We start from the raw sequence: 17,509 nt of genomic DNA, 5'->3' as shown, positions 1-17,509 counted from the left end.
CAAATGTGATGTGGTCCCTAAAAAAATGGTTTTGTAAATTTTGTTGGAAAAATGAGAAATCGCTGGTCAACTTTTAACCCTTATAGCTCCCTAACAAAAAAAAATTTTGGTTCCAAAATTGTGCTGATGTAAAGTAGACATGTGGAAAATGTTATTTATTAACTCTTTTGTATGAGATATCTCTCTGATTTAAGGGCATAAAAATTCAAATTTTGAAAATTGCAAAATTTTCAACATTTTCGCCAAATTTCCATTTTTTTCACAAATAAACGCAAGTGATATCAAAGAAATTTTACTACAATCAAGAAGTACAATATATCATGAAAAAACAATCTCAGAATCAGGGGGATCCGTTGAAGCGTTCCAGAGTAATTACCTCATAAATTGACAGTGGTCAGAATTGTAAAAATTGGCCTGGTCATTAGCGTGCAAACCACCCTCGGGGGTTAAGGGGTTAAAAAACTTTTTCAGTGCATCAGTGAAGCAATTGACACCAGTTTGCTATTCGAAATAGTTACCTACAGGCCAGGTAATTAAAGCTGTGTTTTCTCTGTCACACGGATCACATATACATTTTCAGAAAATACTGCCATTTCTGACCTCCATTAAAAATTTATTTCAGTGTGTCAGTGATGCAATTGACACCAGTTAGCTGTTCAAAATAGTTACCTACAGGCCAGTTATGCAAAACTGTGTTTTCTCCGTCACACGGATCACGTATACGTTTTCAGAAAATGCTGCCATTTCTGACCTCCATTAAAAATTTATTTCAGTGTGTCAGTGAAGCAATCGACACCAGTTTGCTGTTCAAAATAGTTACCTACAGGCCAGCTATATAAAACTGTGTTTTCTACATCACACGGATCACATATACGTTTTCAGAAAATACTGCCATTTCTGACCTCCATTATAAATTTTTTCAGTGTGTCTGTGAAGCAATTGACGCCAGTTTGCTGTTCAAAATAGTTAATTACAGGCCAGGTATTTAAAACTGTGTTTTCTCCATCACATGGATCACATATACGTTTTCAGAAAATACTACCATTTCTGACCTCCATTAAAAATTTGTTCAGTGTGTCAGTGAAGCAATTGAAACCAGTTTGCTGTTCAAAATAGTTGCCTACAGGCCAGGTATTTAAAACTGTGTTTTCTCCGTCACATGGATCACATATAAGTTCGCTCCAAATTCAGTCATTTGTAGTGAACGTGGACGATATTGTCCTCCATTTAAAATGGGCAAGGCATGTGGCAAGGGATGGGGAATTGGACGTGATGATGATGATGGTGCATGCAGGGGCTGAGGATGTGGGCAAGCTGAAATTGTGCCACAACAAACACCCACATCTTCTCGCTCGACTTTCCTGTCCCAATTAATAGGGGACCGCAGAACCCCACTATTGAACACAGAGCAGTGTGAAAAGGTTATTGGTTGGATAGCAGATAATGCTTCCAGTCACTTAGCCACCACCTTGTCTTTCACAAGGTCAAGTCTCAGTAGCTGTGAGTCTGGAACGCATATTCCTCACCCTGAACCTCGTTCCTCCCACCATGTCGAGTGCCCAACGACAACTAATCCCACACTTTGGCACTCCGAAGAGCTGTTCACTTTTACATTTATAGATTCGGGAATCTCGCCCGGTCCACTTGAAGCGGGGCAAGAGGAGATTGCATGCAGCGATGCCCAAATATTTGAGCAGCCACAGTCACACGAAGGTGACGATGGGAAAGTGTCACAAGAGGTGGACGTTGATGAGACACAATTGCCAGAAAGTCAGGAGGAGGACCAGAATGCGGAAGTGGAAGACGAGGTGGTGGATGATATAATAACTGAACCAACCTGGCAGGAGGACATGCAGAGCAAGGAGAGCAGCACACAGGGGGAGGGAGGCAGAGAACCCCAACAGGCAGGAAGAAGCAGTATGGCTGTCGCAGAAAGAAGGCAGGCAACTGTTCCCCATAATACCAACATGAAGGAAGTTGCCAGTACAACTGTTAGGTCTTCGCAAGTCTGGTTGTTTTTTAAAGACTCTGCCGATAACCCAAAAAAGGCCATTTGCACCACCTGCCAGGCCAGCATCAGCAGGGGTGGCAAAACGACCAGCCTGACCACCACCAACAGGATCAGGCACATGACAGCAATGCACCCGACTTTGTGGGCCGAACCGCAGGGTCCAGGAAAAATGTCTGCGGGTGGTACCACTGCTTCTTCCGCTGTTGTGCATGCAAGCCAATCCCCTATCCATGGTGCATGCGAATATGCCTCCTGCCTTGCACCTGTCATTGCACACTCTCAAGTAGCAGCATCAGGAAGCACGTCCACGTCCTTGTCCCAGCGCAGCGTTCAGTTGTCCATGGAATGCAAGCGCAAATACGCAGCCAATGCTCCACAGGCTTGCGCTAGAAATGTTGTCTTTTAAGCTATTGGTCACGGAAGCATTCCGCAACCTGATGGCGGTGGCTGTTCCTCGGTGCTCGGTCCCCAGCCGCCACTATTTCTCCCGGTGTGCCATCCTCGCATTACACAAGCACGTGTCCCAAAACTTTAGCCGTGCCCTCAACAACGCAGTTACTGGGAAAGTCCAACTAACCACGGACACGTGGACAAGTGCTTGTTTGCAGTGACGGTACATCTTGCTGACGGCACACTGGGTTAACATAGCGGAAGCTGGGACCCAGTCGGACCTTGGAACAGAACACGTCCTTCCGACGCCAAGGATTGCGGGCCCCAGGTCAATCAGGGTTGCCTCCACAGTCTACAGCTCCTGCACCTCATCCTCCTCAGCCTCCTCCTCTTCAGCCTCCATCTCCGAAATTACCACATCAGTCGCAAGCTGGAAGCACTGCAGCACTGCCTCAGCCAAGCGGCAGCAGGCTGTGCTGAAGCTAATATGCTTAGGTGACAAACAACACAATGCTGAAGAGTTGTGGACAGCTCTGAAAGAGCAGGCAGATCAGTGGCTCACACCGCTGAACCTACAGCCAGGCATTGTCGTGTGTGACAATGGCCAGAACATGGTGGTGGCTCTGAGGCGAGGCGAGCTCACACACGTTCCATGCCTGGTCAATGTGCTTAACCTTGTGGTACAGCAGTTTCTTAAATCCTACCCGAAGCTGCTGGATCTGCTTGATAAAGTACACCACCTGTGTGGCCATTTAAGAAAGTCACCTACAGCTTCCGCCGCCCTTGCTGTGTTTCAGCAGCGTTAGCAGCTTCCAGCTCACAGACTGGTATGTGATGTCCCCACGCGTTGGTACTCTATACTGCAGATGTTGGGAAGAATTTGTGAGCAGAAGAAGGCAGTTGTTGAGTACCAGCATCAACAAGGCTGTCGGTATTCAGTTCAGACTCCACACATAAGACCTCAGGAGTGGACATGGATGTCAGACACATGTACCATCCTCCAAAACTTTGAGGACTCCACCAAGATGGTGAGCGGCGATGACGCCATAATTAGCGTCATCATCCCGCTTCTCTGTCTTCTGAAACGCTGTCTGCTCATAATCAAAGAGGATGCATTGCAGGCAGAGCACGATGAGATGGAGCAAGAAATAATACAGGGTGATTACACACAGACCAGCCTCATCTAATCCTTACGTGGATTGGGTGACAATGAGGAAGAGGAGGAGGAAGAACACGAGCTAGTTTCATGCGCTATAGACGGTACTACCGGCACAACTGTCAAACTGTCTGTTCAACGTGGATGGCCAGAGGACAGAGAGGAGGAGGAGGAGAAGAGCGTGGTCAGTCATCCTCTTGGTGAGGACACGGAAGTCTTGCCTGTTAGCAGTCTGGCGCGCATGACTGAGTTTATGTTACGCTGCCTTTCCCATGACCCTCGTGTTCTCAAAATTTTGGGTGACAGTCATCACTGGTTGGTGACACTCCTAGACCCACGCTACAAGGAGAACTTTATATCTCTTATTCCTGAGGTGGACATGTCTACAAAAATGGGGTAGTACCAGAAGACCCTTGTTGCGGAACTATTAAAAAAATTCCCATCTGAAAACGTTGGCGGCAGAGGTCACAGTTCGTTGGACAACCAAGGAGTACAGGCGAGAGAGACACAAATGCAATCCGGCAGAGGCAGGGGAACACTGTCAAAGCTCTGGGACAGTATTCTCAGACCCTCCCATCGCACAGGCCCTGAGGTGCGGGGTACTCTCACAAAGAGTGCAAAGTTTGGGAAGATGCTGAGAGAGTACCTTGCCGACCGTACCAACGTCCTCCGTGATTCCTCTGTGCCTTATAATTATTGGGTATCCAAGCTGGTTACGTGGAATTAACTGGTTCTCTACTCCTTGAAGGTACTGGGCTGCCCTGCCGCTAGTGTTTTATCAGAGCGGGTTTTTAGTGCCGCTGGTGGAATTATAACTGATAAGCGCATCCACCTGTCAACTGAAAATGCTGACAGGCTGACTCTTATAAAAATGAACAAGGTCTGGATTGGGCCAGACTTCTCAACACCATCAAATGATAGCAGCGTAGCATAATCTCAAATCCAGTGTCTTTTTTTGGGAGGTGTATTCCCATGCACCTCTTCACATCCACACATGGGTATACGCTTCCTGATATTGGCTATTTGCTCTTGTCCTCCTCCTTCTCCTCATCTTCATCCTCCACCACCATGTCACCAGGGTGACCGTGGTCCGTGATGCAACACCCACATAATTTTTTTAAAGGGTGTTTATGATGCCCGTTAAAAAAAATTATACAGTATGTTCATGTATACCCCCCAGGTGTAAATGTTTGTCCGCCCATACACTTAATGCATGGACATTACAAGTATAAGAGACCCGCTCCTTTCTAATGGGAACATTTTTTTATGAGGCCCTCTAAGTCTCTTCCAAGGGGCATTGGAGTGCCTTAAGCACTGTGTAACCCCCTATTTGGATTGAAGATTTTATCTTATGCACAATAAATTTTGGAAATTGGATACCACATCGCTGGAAAACTTTTTCTTCACCGCTGAGCATAGACAGGCATGGTCGTGTGTGACAATGGGCGGAACCTGGTGACGGAGAAATGACAGCCAGAGTAGATACGGTTTCCCTCTATGCCAGTCCTTTCACCGAGCTAAAGAATATGGCTGTGGCAAAATACAACTCCCACTAAGAAGCTGTTTCAGATTGAAAAACATTGTGACCACCAGAGGATTTGATTCTGAGGGCTCCCCTTTCTCCCCCGCTCAAGAGCCATAAAGCAGCTGCAAAGTTTGCGCTATCATGAACTCTCCTGATGTAGAAGCCAGTTTACACCAGAGGATTCTCTGATGGGACCGTCCAACCCTGCCGAGAAGCAGTCCGGGCTAAGAAAAGTGTGTGGGAAGGTTCCCGGACATTCTATGGCTGCTTTTTTACTGAGGTGGAAACCCACGCAAACACGGGGAGAACATACAACCACTGATCCAATGTACTGCCATTCAACCTCTAATATCTAACAGGCTGGAGAAACTTGCACCTACAGCCACTCTATCTTCAGCTCCTTTGTGAGAAACTAATGTATTATGGCAGCCACTCAGTCTACCAAATAAAATTCCTGAGAAGGAAATTGGGAATGGCTTCGCTACTGATACTGGGGGCAGTGCTAATACCATGGCATCGTACCATAGTTTACTGGAAGTATTTCAGACTGGAAGGAGGCAAGCAAATTCCCACAGAAAAGTACCCGCAGTAATGTTCAGGGACCCGCGCTTGTAGAAGGCGGAGACAACACCGGGAGAAATAGTGACGGCTGGCGACCGAGTATGGACAAGAGACATGAGGTTGTGAAAAGCTTCCGCCTCCATGAGCATAAAAGGCCACATTTAAAGTGCAAGCAGCTGCCCAGAAATCTGGCAGTTTAGTATTGCCGCCTGTGGGTGGGTGGCTGGCTGGCCTCATACTTGCACTTGCATTCCAAGTAACAAAAAACTAAGCAGATGGTGGCCTCTCTCATTATCATGGCCTCACCTCGGCACTATGAACTCTCCTGAAGGAGAAGCCAGGGCCCACCGGAGGAGTCTCTGGTTTTCTGGTGGGTCCGTCCAACCCTGCAAAGAAGCAGCCCTGGCTAAGAAAAGTGTGGGGGAAGGTTCCCGGACACTCTATGGCTGCTTTTTTAATGTGGATCGGACGTGCTTATGCATGTTATTTCTCAAACTACATTGCAGATCAGGCCATTGCCCAACTCTGTAGTCATGAAATTAAATGCGCAAAGAAAGATGTTTGCGTGTCAAAGCACCACCGACAAGTGCGAGTTGATGTTGAACGGGCTGCCATTGCTTCTTCAACAAGCTGCATTAGAAGACTTCCTGGGAGAAATGACACCCAGAGTAGATATGGTTTCCCTCTATGCCACTCCTTTCACCGAGCTAAAGAATATGGCTGTGGTGAAATACAACTCTCAGCCAAAAAACTGTGGACTGGCTCTGTACCGTTCCATGCCATGTTCACTTGACCACTTGTTTGTGGTTAGGCGGTCCATCCCAGTAAGTGCACTGGGGAGGGTACCGGTAATGTTGTGGGACCCGTGCTTGCGGAAGGCGGAAACAATACCAGGAGAAATAGTGGCAGCTGTGTACCGAGTATGGACACCCGGCAGCTGCCGGTATGAGGTTATGAAAAGCTTCCGCCTCCACGAGCCTAAAAGGCCACATTTCAAGTGAAAGCAGCTTTAGAGGACTTCCTGGGAGAAATGGCAGCTGGGTAGATATGGTTTCCCAAGTCCTTTCACCAAGCTAAGGAATAAGGCTGTGGTGAAATACAACTCAGCAAAAAAAGCTGTAGACTGGCTCCGTACCATCCCTGGCCACATTCACCTGTCCACGTGTTTGTGGTTAGGCGGTCCTTCCCAGTAAATGCACTGGGGAGGGCACGGGTAATGTTGTGGGACCCGTGCTTGTGGAAGGCGGAGACACACCGGGACAAATAGTGGAGGCTGGAGACCGAGTATGGATACCCGGTCGCCGCCGCCATAACATTGTGGACAGCTTCCGCCTCCACGAGCCTAAAAGGCCACATTTCAAGTGCAAGCTGCTGTCAAAAACTTGGCAGTATAGTATTGGAGCCTGCGGGTGGGTGGCTTGCTGCATACTTGCGCTTGCATTCCAAAGAATGGGGTAGGGACAACTGAACGCTGCACTGGGACAAGGAAGTAGATAGTGATTGTTACAAGTCTGCAATGACAGGTGCATGGCGGGAGGCTTCTTTGCATGTGCCGCAGATCACTTATGATGGGCACACTTTTAGGCAGTGACCTGGGAGTCAGAGATGCTTCGAGAGGTCTTCCCCATGCTGTTTCCAAGTCTTTTCAGCAGTGTATGCATGTGTCTGATGATGTGTCACACACCACATGGCCAGATAAGATTGTAAAATGTTAAAATGACATCTCCGAGTGAATGCATTTGTCTTGGTTGAAAGCATGCAAAAGTGCAAAAACGCATCAAAAACGCTTCGTGTGAACATAGCCCAAGGTTTGGAGATGTATTTTTGTTTTTGGTTATTTATTTTGCCTTATATACAAGTAATTACACTGGAAAGGATGTTCCTTAACATATTTCCCAGGAAAATCCATTTTGGTTTAGTTTTTGTATGTTTTATTGTGAGTCCATAAAAGTGGCATAATACTCTGACAACGTTGTTCACAGCAGTGATCTGGGAGTCAGAGATGCTTCCAGGGGTCTACCCCATGCTGTTCCCATGTCATTTGAGCACTGTTCCCATCAATTTGGGCAATTTTTAGGCACTCTGCAGACCGCCAGGGTGAGTCGCCTGAAAAATGCTTGAGTTTCCCATACATTTACATACAGTCATGGCCAAAAGTATTGAGAATGAGACAAATAGTAATTTTTCCAAAGTTTACTGCTTCATTTTTTATAATGGCAATTTGCATATACTCCTGAATGTCAAAGAGTGATCAGCTTAACAGCAATTACTGTTCTTGCAAAGTCAATATTTGCCCAGAAAATGAACTTTAACCCCCAAAACACATGTCAACATCATTGCAGTCCTGCCTTAAAAGGAGCAGCTAACATCGTTTTAGTGATTGATCCATTAACACAGGTGTGGGTGTTGATGAGGACAGGACTGGCGATCAATCAGTCATGATTAAGTAAGAATGACATCACTGGACACTTTAAAAGGAGGCTGGTTCTTGGTATCATTGTTTCTCTTCAGTTAACCATGGTTATCTCTAAAGAAACACATGCAGCCATCATTGCACTGCACAAAAATGGCCTAACAGGGAAGAGTATCGCAGCTACAAAGATTGCACCTCAGTCAACAATCTATCGCATCATCAAGAACTTCAAGGAGAGAGCTTCCATTGTTGTCAAAAAGGCTCCAGGGCGCCCAAGAAAGACCAGCAAGTACCAGGACCGTATCTTAAAACTGTTTCAGCTGCGGGATCGGACTACCAGCAGTGCCGAGCTTGCTCAGTAGTGTTGAGCCACCCCCGTAGTGTTCGGATTCGGTTCGGTTCGTCGAACACCGGGATGTTCGAGGAACTGTTCGTCGAACTGTTCGTCGAACACCTTAGAACACCGTCGAACACCGTTAAAACCAATGGCAGGCAAACAAAAACACATAGAAACACATAGAAAACACCTGCAAAGGTGTCCAAAAGCTGACAAACTGCTCAGAAGACACTCTCTTTAAAAAAGCCGGCCGGCAAATTCAGCAGCGGCATACACCGGTACCCGACAATTTAGACAAGAAGGAATAGAGCATCACACATAGATTAGATAGATAGAAACATGTCAGTCACACATATAAGAAGCACAGTGACAGTGTTGGTTACTGCACTTGTCATTTAGTGTAAAGGATTTATTAAAAAAAATATTAGTGTTTTCATGCACCGTCTCTTTAAAAAAGCCGGCCGGCAATTCAGCATCTGTACCCGACAATTTATAACAGAAAGAATAGAGCTTCACACATAGATTAGATAGATAGAAACATGTCAGTCACATATATAATAAGTACAGTGATAGTGTTGCTTACTGTACTTGTCATTTAGTGTAAAGGATTTATCAAAAAAAATAATTGTGTTTTCATGCACCGTCTCTTTAAAAAAGCCGGCCGGCAATTCAGCAGCGGTACCCGACAATTTAGAACAGAAAGATAGAGCATCACACATAGATTAGATAGATAGAAACATGTCAGTCACATATATAGGAAGTACAGTGATAGTGTTGGTTACTGTACTTGTCATTTAGTATTAAAATAAAGGATTTATTATTAAAAAAATTGGCGTAGGGTTCCCCTTAATTTTAGGCTCTAGCGGAGGTTAAGCAGACGGCTGGGGCAGATGTTTGAAGCCTGGGAAGGGGGTAATACCCAAGGAGCTTCCCAGGCTACTAATATCAGCCCCCAGCTGAATACCTAGCCTTTACTAGCTATTAAAATGGGGGACCCCCCCAAAAAAATGACGTGGGGTCCCCCCTAATTTAATAGCTAGCAAAGGCTAGGCAGACAGCTGGGGGCTGATATTAATAGCCCAGGAAGGGAGCCATGAATATTGGCCCCCTCCCAGGCTAGAAACACCAGCCGTCAGCCGCCCCAGAAATGGCGCATTCATAGGATGCGCCAATTCTGGCACTTAGCCTCGCTCTTCCACGCTGCCCTGGTGCGGTGGCAGGGGGTAATAGGGTTGGGGTTGATGTCAGCTTATAATGCCAGCTGACATCAAGCCCAGGTTAGTAATGGAGAGGCGTCTATAAGACACCCCCATTACTAACCCCATAGTCAAAGTTAAAAAAAACACAAACACCCAGAATAAAGTCCTTTAATTGAAATAAAGACACAATCCTTTATTGTTCTAAATTAAACCATACTTACCATCACGCCCATTCCAGCTGAAGCCAACGATCTCCTGCAATAAAAGAAAAATAATAAAGCAACCTCATCCTTACCTTTCCATGGTTCCCACGACAGCTTCAGCTCTGCTACATCGAGATGACAGGCTGGACCGCAGCAGAACGCTGCCATCCAGCCTGTCATCCTGCAGACACTGAGAAGCGCAGGCTTGCTTGCGCTGCTCAGCGTCTCTCTGTGACGACATCCAGATGAGCCGAGTTCATGTCCAATGAACTCGGCTCACCTCATGCACGTCACTGACAGCGTGGGAAAATTCTCACGCTGAAGCGCTGATTGCAGGAGAATTTTCCCACGCTGTCAGTGACGTGCAGGAGGTGAGCTGAGTTCATTGGACATGAGCTCACCTCATGCACATCACTGACAGCGTGGGAGAATTCTCCTGCACTCAGCACTTCAGCGTGAGAATTTTCCCACGCTGTCAGTGACGTGCATGAGGTGAGCCGAGTTCATTGGACATGACCTCGGCTCATCTGGATGCCGTCACAGCGAGACAGTGAGGAGCGCAAGCATGCCTGCGCTTCTCAGTGTCTGCGGGATGACAGACTGGATGGCAGCGTTCTGCTGCGGTCCAGCCAGTCATCTCGATGTAATGGGTGTGATGGTAAGTATGGTTTAATTTAGAACAATAAAGAATTGTGTCTTTATTTCAATTAAAGGACTTTATTCTGGGTGTTGTGTTTTTTTTAAATACTTTACTAGAAATTCATGGCGGTCATGTCTAATACTGGCGTGACCCCATGAATTTTGGGCTTGGGGCCAGCTGATAATACCAAGCTGGCCCTAACCCCTTTATTACCCAGTGAGCCACCGCACCAGGGCCCTGGATGAGTTGGGTACAGCGCCAGAAGATGGCGCTTCTATGAACGCGCCATTTTCCGGGGTGGCTGCGGACTGCAATTTGTAGCGGGGGGGGGCCCAGAAAGCTTGGGCCTCCCTGCGCTGCAGATTCCAGCCCCCAGCTGCCTAGTTGTACCTGGCTGGACACAAAAATAGGGCGAAGCCCCACGTACTTTTTTTTTAATTATTTCATGAAATTCATGAAATAATTAAGAAAAAAAGGCCTTCCCTATATTGTTGTGTCCGGCCAGGTACAAATAGGCAGCTGGTGGTTGGGGGCAGCCCGTTCCTGCCTGCTGTCCCTGGCTGGACACAAATATAGTGCGAAGCCCCACTTCAATTTTTTTTAATTATTTCATGAAATTCATGAAATAATTAAGAAAAAAAGGGCTTCCCTATATTGTTGTGTCCGGCCAGGTACAAATAGGCAGCTGGTGGTTGGGGGCAGCCCGTTCCTGCCTGCTGTACCTGGCTGGACACAAATATAGTGCGAAGCCCCACTTCAATTTTTTTTAATTATTTCATGAAATTCATGAAATAATTAAGAAAAAAAGGGCTTCCCTATATTGTTGTGTCCGGCCAGGTACAAATAGGCAGCTGGTGGATGGGGGCAGCCCGTTCCTGCCTGCTGTACCTGGCTGGACACAAATATAGTGCGAAGCCCCACTTCAATTTTCATGAAATAATTTAAAGAAAATTGACGTGGGGCTTCGCCCTGTTTTTGTGTCCAGCCAGGTACAACTAGGCAGCTGGGGGCTGGAATCCGCAGCGCAGGGAGGCCCAAGCTTTCTGGGCCACCCCCGCTGCAAATTGCAGTCCGCAGCCACCCCGGAAAATGGCGCGTTCATAGAAGCGCCATCTTCTGGCGCTGTACCCAACTCATCCAGGGCCCTGATGCGGTGGCTCACTGGGTAATAAAGGGGTTAGGGCCAGCTTGGCATTATCAGCTGGCCCTAAGCCCGAAATTCATGGGGTCACGCCAATATTAGACATGACCACCATGAATTTCTAGTAAAGTATTTAAAAAAAACACAACACCCAGAAAAAAGTCCTTTAATTGAAATAAACACACAATTCTTTATTGTTCTAAATTAAACCATACTTACCATCACGCCCATTCCAGCTGAAGCCAACGATCTCCTGAAATAAAAGAAAAATAATAAAGCAACATCATCCTTACCTTTCCATGGTTCCCATGACAGCTTCAGCTCTGCTACATCGAGATGACAGGCTGGACCGCAGCAGAACGCTGCCATCCAGCCTGTCATCCCGCAGACACTGAGAAGCGCAGGCTTGCTTTCGCTCCACAGTGTCTCTCTGTGAGGGCATCCAGATGAGCCGAGTTAATGTCCAATGAACTCGGCTCACCTCATGCACGTCACTGACAGCGTGGGAAAATTCTCCTGCACTCAGCGCTTCAGCGTGGGAGAATTCTCACACTGAAGCGCTGAGTGCAGGAGAATTCTCCCACGCTGTCAGTGACGTGCAGGAGGTGAGCTGAGTTCATTGGACATGAGCTCACCTTATGCACGTCACTGACAGCGTGGGAAAATTCTCATGCACTCAGCGCTTCAGCGTGGGAGAATTCTCACGCTGAAGCGCTGAGTGCAGGAGAATTCTCCCACGCTGTCAGTGACGTGCAGGAGGTGAGCTGAGTTCATTGGACATGAGCTCACCTTATGCACGTCACTGACAGCGTGGGAGAATTCTCCTGCACTCACCGCTTCAGCGTGAGAATTTTCCCACGCTGTCAGTGACGTGCATGAGGTGAGCCGTGTTCATTGGACATGAACTCGGCTCATCTGGATGTCGTCACAGAGAGACGCTGAGCAGCGCAAGCAAGCCTGCGCTTCTCAGTGTCTGCGGGATGAGAGGCTGGATGGCAGCGTTCTGCTGCGGTCCAGCCTGTCATCTCGATGTAGCAGAGCTGAAGCTGTCGTGGGAACCATGGAAAGGTAAGGATGAGGTTGCTTTATTATTTTTCTTTTATTGCAGGAGATCGTTGGCTTCAGCTGGAATGGGCGTGACGGTAAGTATGGTTTAATTTAGAACAATAAAGGATTGTGTCTTTATTTCAATTAAAGGACTTTATTCTGGGTGTTTGTGTTTTTTTAACTTTGACTATGGGGTTAGTAATGGGGGTGTCTTATAGACGCCTCTCCATTACTAACCTGGGCTTGATGTCAGCTGGCATTATAAGCTGACATCAACCCCAACCCTATTACCCCCTGCCACCGCACCAGGGCAGCGTGGAAGAGCGAGGCTAAGTGCCAGAATTGGCGCATCCTATGAATGCGCCATTTCTGGGGCGGCTGACGGCTGGTGTTTCTAGCCTGGGAGGGGGCCAATATTCATGGCTCCCTTCCTGGGCTATTAATATCAGCCCCCAGCTGTCTGCCTAGCCTTTGCTAGCTATTAAATTAGGGGGGACCCCACGTCATTTTTTTGGGGGGGTCCCCCATTTTAATAGCTAGTAAAGGCTATGTATTCAGCTGGGGGCTGATATTAGTAGCCTGGGAAGCTCCGTGGGTATTACCCCCCTCCCAGGCTTCAAACATCTGCCCCAGCCGTCTGCTTAACCTCCGCTAGAGCCTAAATTTAAGGGGAATCCCACGCCAATTTTTTTAATAATAAATCCTTTATTTTAATACTAAATGACAAGTACAGTAACCAACACTATCACTGTACTTCATATATATGTGACTGACATGTTTCTATCTATCTAATCTATGTGTGAAGCTCTATTCTGTCTGTTATAAATTGTCGGGTACCGCTGCTGAATTGCCGGCCGGCTTTTTTAAAGAGATGGTGCATGAAAACACTATTATTTTTTTTGATAAATCCTTTACGCTAAATGACAAGTACAGTAAGCAGCACTTTCACTGTACTTCGTATACATGTGGCTGACATGTTTATATCTATCTAATCTATGTGTGAAGCTCTATTCTTTCGGTTCTAAATTGTCGGGTACCAGTGTATGCCGCTGCTGAATTGCCGGCTTTTCATGTTTCACTGTTGGCACTGTTCCCATCGATTTGGGCAATCACTGTAATGCCACAACCACCATGGCTGTGGCATTACAGTGAGTGGCAGACAATCCCTGCATGATTGGTGCTCTAAATAGCGCCAGACATGCAGGACACGCTTTTGGTGCACGAACAGTTATCGAACATAACCTCGAACAGCCGAATTTTTTGCAAATCGTTCGAGTTCGTCGAACAACTCGAACACCGCCCAAAACAGCTCGAATTTGAGATTGGCGAACAGTTCCAGTCGAACACCGCTCATCTCTATTGCTCAGGAATGGCAGCAGGCTGGTGTGAGTGCTTCTGCACGCACTGTGAGGCGGAGACTCTTTGAGCAAGGGCTGGTTTCAAGGAGGGCAGCAAAGAAGCCACTTCTCTCCAGAAAAAACATCAGGGACCGACTGATATTCTGCAAAAGGTACAGGGAGTGGACTGCTGAGGACTGGGGCAAAGTCATTTTCTCTGATGAATCCCCTTTTCGATTGTTTAGGACATCTGGAAAACAGCTTATTCAGAGAAGAAGAGGTGAGCGCTACCACCAGTCTTGTCTCATGCCAACTGTAAAGCATCCTGAAACCATTCATGTGTGGGGTTGCTTCTCAGCCAAGGGAACCGGCTCACTCACAGTCTTGCCTAAAAACACAGCCATGAATAAAGAATGGTACCAGAATGTCCTCCAAGAGCAACTTCTCCCAACAGTCCAAGAGCAGTTTGGCGCCCAACAATGCCTTTTCCAGCATGATGGAGCACCTTACCATAAAGCAAAGGTGATAACTAAATAGCTCATGGAACAAAACATAGAGATTTTGGGTCCATGGCCTGGAAACTCCCCAGATCTTAATCCCATTGAGAACTTGTGGTCAATCATCAAGAGACGGGTGGACAAACAAAAACCAACAAATTCTGGCAAAATGCAAGCATTGATTATGCAAGAATGGACTGCTATCAGTCAGGATTTGGTCCAAAAGTTGATTGAGAGCATGCCAGGGAGAATTACAGAAGTCTTGAAGAAGAAGGGGCAACACTGCAAATATGGACTTTCTGCATTAACTCATTCTAACTGTCAATATAACCTATTGGTACTCATAATATGATTGCAATTATATTTCTGTATGTGATATAAACATCAGACAAACACTAATAAAAACCAGAGGTCAGCAGATCATGTGAAAATATAATTTTGGTGTCATTCTCAAAACTTTTGGCCATGACTGTAGGGCTTGTTGCTCGGGTCGAGCACCCGAGTATTCCAATTGGCTCGACCTGAGCATTTTAGTGCTCGCTCATTACTAGTCACAATGACAATCTTAAGGACTACAGGTAATTTTTTTTACCAGTTTTCTCATATTACTACAAAAAGGTTAGAAGTGGCTTAAATTGTTTTCTTGCAGCTTGGTGAACCCATGACACTTTAGGGTCATCATGAATGGATTATGCCTGACCGGCAATTGTTCCTGATAACATTTACAATGGTCTTTACGGTATCTGTCCCAGCTTCCTCTGTAGCTTTCAACCAACTTCGCATACATTCGGGTACACTGTCTGCCTTGACCTCAGAGCTTCTGATTATGCTACCCTACAGGTCTACTGCTATCTGCTAGGCCTTGTGTCATCTTTATTCCCATTAAAAAGTAATAATGCTTTCTTTCTGCTCCCAGGAAAAATAATACTATTTTCTGTCCTAAAATAGTAGTACTGACCACTTTTCTATGGTGCTGATACTGGGCCAAATTTTGCGCCAAGGATTAAAAAATACACTGAAGAACAATTTTAAAACAAAACTATAAATTCTTACTCTTAAATTTATGAAATGGGGAAGTATATATTGTATGTTTTCTTTAAAAAGAAATCACAAAAGTCAGAGTGCAGCAGTTTTTATTGAAAAATATCCACAAATGTGTGCAGTTTGTGAAAGTTTTTTTAAATACGTTTGGCAAGGAATACTGGAAACAAGGAAATTCTGAAAATCATTCTATAGTTCATTATTTCCATTTATAAAATTTAGAATTTTAGTGCAATTTTTCTCTGATATTTCCTCATGATTCCCCAATATGAACCACAGTGGTAGTCCATAATGTAAGAGCAGATTCTACAATACCAGGTTTGACGTGTCCATTTATTACACATTTGATTAATATGACTATTCTTTTGAACAGTCAATTGATTGTCTGGCTTAGAGTAGCTTGAATCATTGTTATCATCTTGTCGCCAGACTGCCTTGTTTTAAAAAGTAGTTGTCTTCATAAAGCATCCTTTTTAAAAAATGTTTTGAAAATTTTAAACAAAATCTATTTAAAGAATGCTTTTGTTACATTGATTGGGAGATATATCATTATGGTGTTCATTCAGTTTAGAAAGCTTTTGGTAGAACACTTGCTTGACATCCATTTCTCTCAACCAATTCCCTAATCTGACAACTGCATGCTATGAATAGTGTACAATTATTTTCAATGGTAAGAGATAATTAATCTGCTGCAGACAACTCTGACTCTGACCTATCGTATCCTGATATCATCAAAGCTGGTGTGTGGGAAGATTCTGGTTATACAATGGATTATTGTCCAGTCCTACAGAAATTGTTGAATTTGGCCAACATTCATCTCATGTTTACGGCCAACTTTAGCACATGATGGGATTTAACTACAAATAATTACATTTTGGCATAGGTCATAGAAATATAATAAAAGCAACAGTCCTATCTGCATTTTATTGTTAAGAAAATAAAGTAAAATCACCTATAGAATGTAGTGCATTATTTGTCATACAACTGTATGCAGCAAGGCAATTTTTACAACTTTTGTGGAAACAATCAATAGCACAGTAGATGGGCTACTGCACTATCCAAGGGTTTCATGACTATAATAAGTGTAATTATTATTTACAGGATTGGTCAGATTGGTGAGACTCTCACACCACTATTCATCAGCTACCTCCTAACCCCGCCCCCTCTCTGTTGGCGTACCTCAAGCATCTACCTGAAGTACACAGTGCTCAGAGGCTTAAAGGGGTACTCCCATCTCCAAGATCCTATCCTAATATGCAATAGGTGTAATAATAATAATATTAGCAAATACCTCCAATTAGAAATGCAGTATAGTATTTTTGATTCGCTATCTCTCTTACCTCATGTGCAGGCATTGCAGGACCTTAGATATCCATGCTTACGTCCACTAGCAACTAGTAGTGTTGAGCCACCCCCGTAGTGTTCGAGTTCGGTTCGGTTCGTCGAACACCCTTGTGTTCGCCGAACTGTTCGTCGAACTGTTCGTCGAACTGTTCGTCGAACACCTTCGAACACCGTTAAAACCAATGGCAGGCAAACAAAAACACATAGAAACACATAGAAAACACCTTCAAAGGTGTCCAAAAGCTGACAAACTGCTCAGAAGACACAACTAACACATGGAAAAGTGACAAGTACATATAGTCATGCGAAAAGAAAAGAGGTGGAGGAGTAAAAGGAGGGGGAGACACAGATATAGGCATGTCATGCCCTTCTAAAATCCAAAAAGTGAGAAGCCGAGACGGCCAGTCCGCTCCTGCCCGTGCCACCTCCGTGTCGCCGGGTTTGTGCCAGAGCCGCGGTGAACCCTGACGGCCAGCCCCCCTCTCCCAATACTGGTGCCTGTCCGCTGGTGGGTCGAGAGAGCCCCCCTGTGGTGGAGGCAGCTCTAAGCTTTTTAATTTAAATTGTCCCTCTAATTTGAATGAATACACTTTAAATCCATTTACAAGGATCTATTGGAGGGCAAGTCTAATGCCAGCAGCCGCGTAATTCCAGCTCCAGTAGCGTC

Source organism: Phyllobates terribilis, unplaced genomic scaffold (genome assembly GCF_046119375.1).
Source record: "Phyllobates terribilis strain yellow unplaced genomic scaffold, ASM4611937v1 Scaffold_10__3_contigs__length_209671492, whole genome shotgun sequence".
Lineage (NCBI taxonomy): Eukaryota > Metazoa > Chordata > Amphibia > Anura > Dendrobatidae > Phyllobates > Phyllobates terribilis.
The sequence above is the reverse complement of the archived record's forward strand: the minus strand, read 5'-3'. Positions refer to the sequence as shown.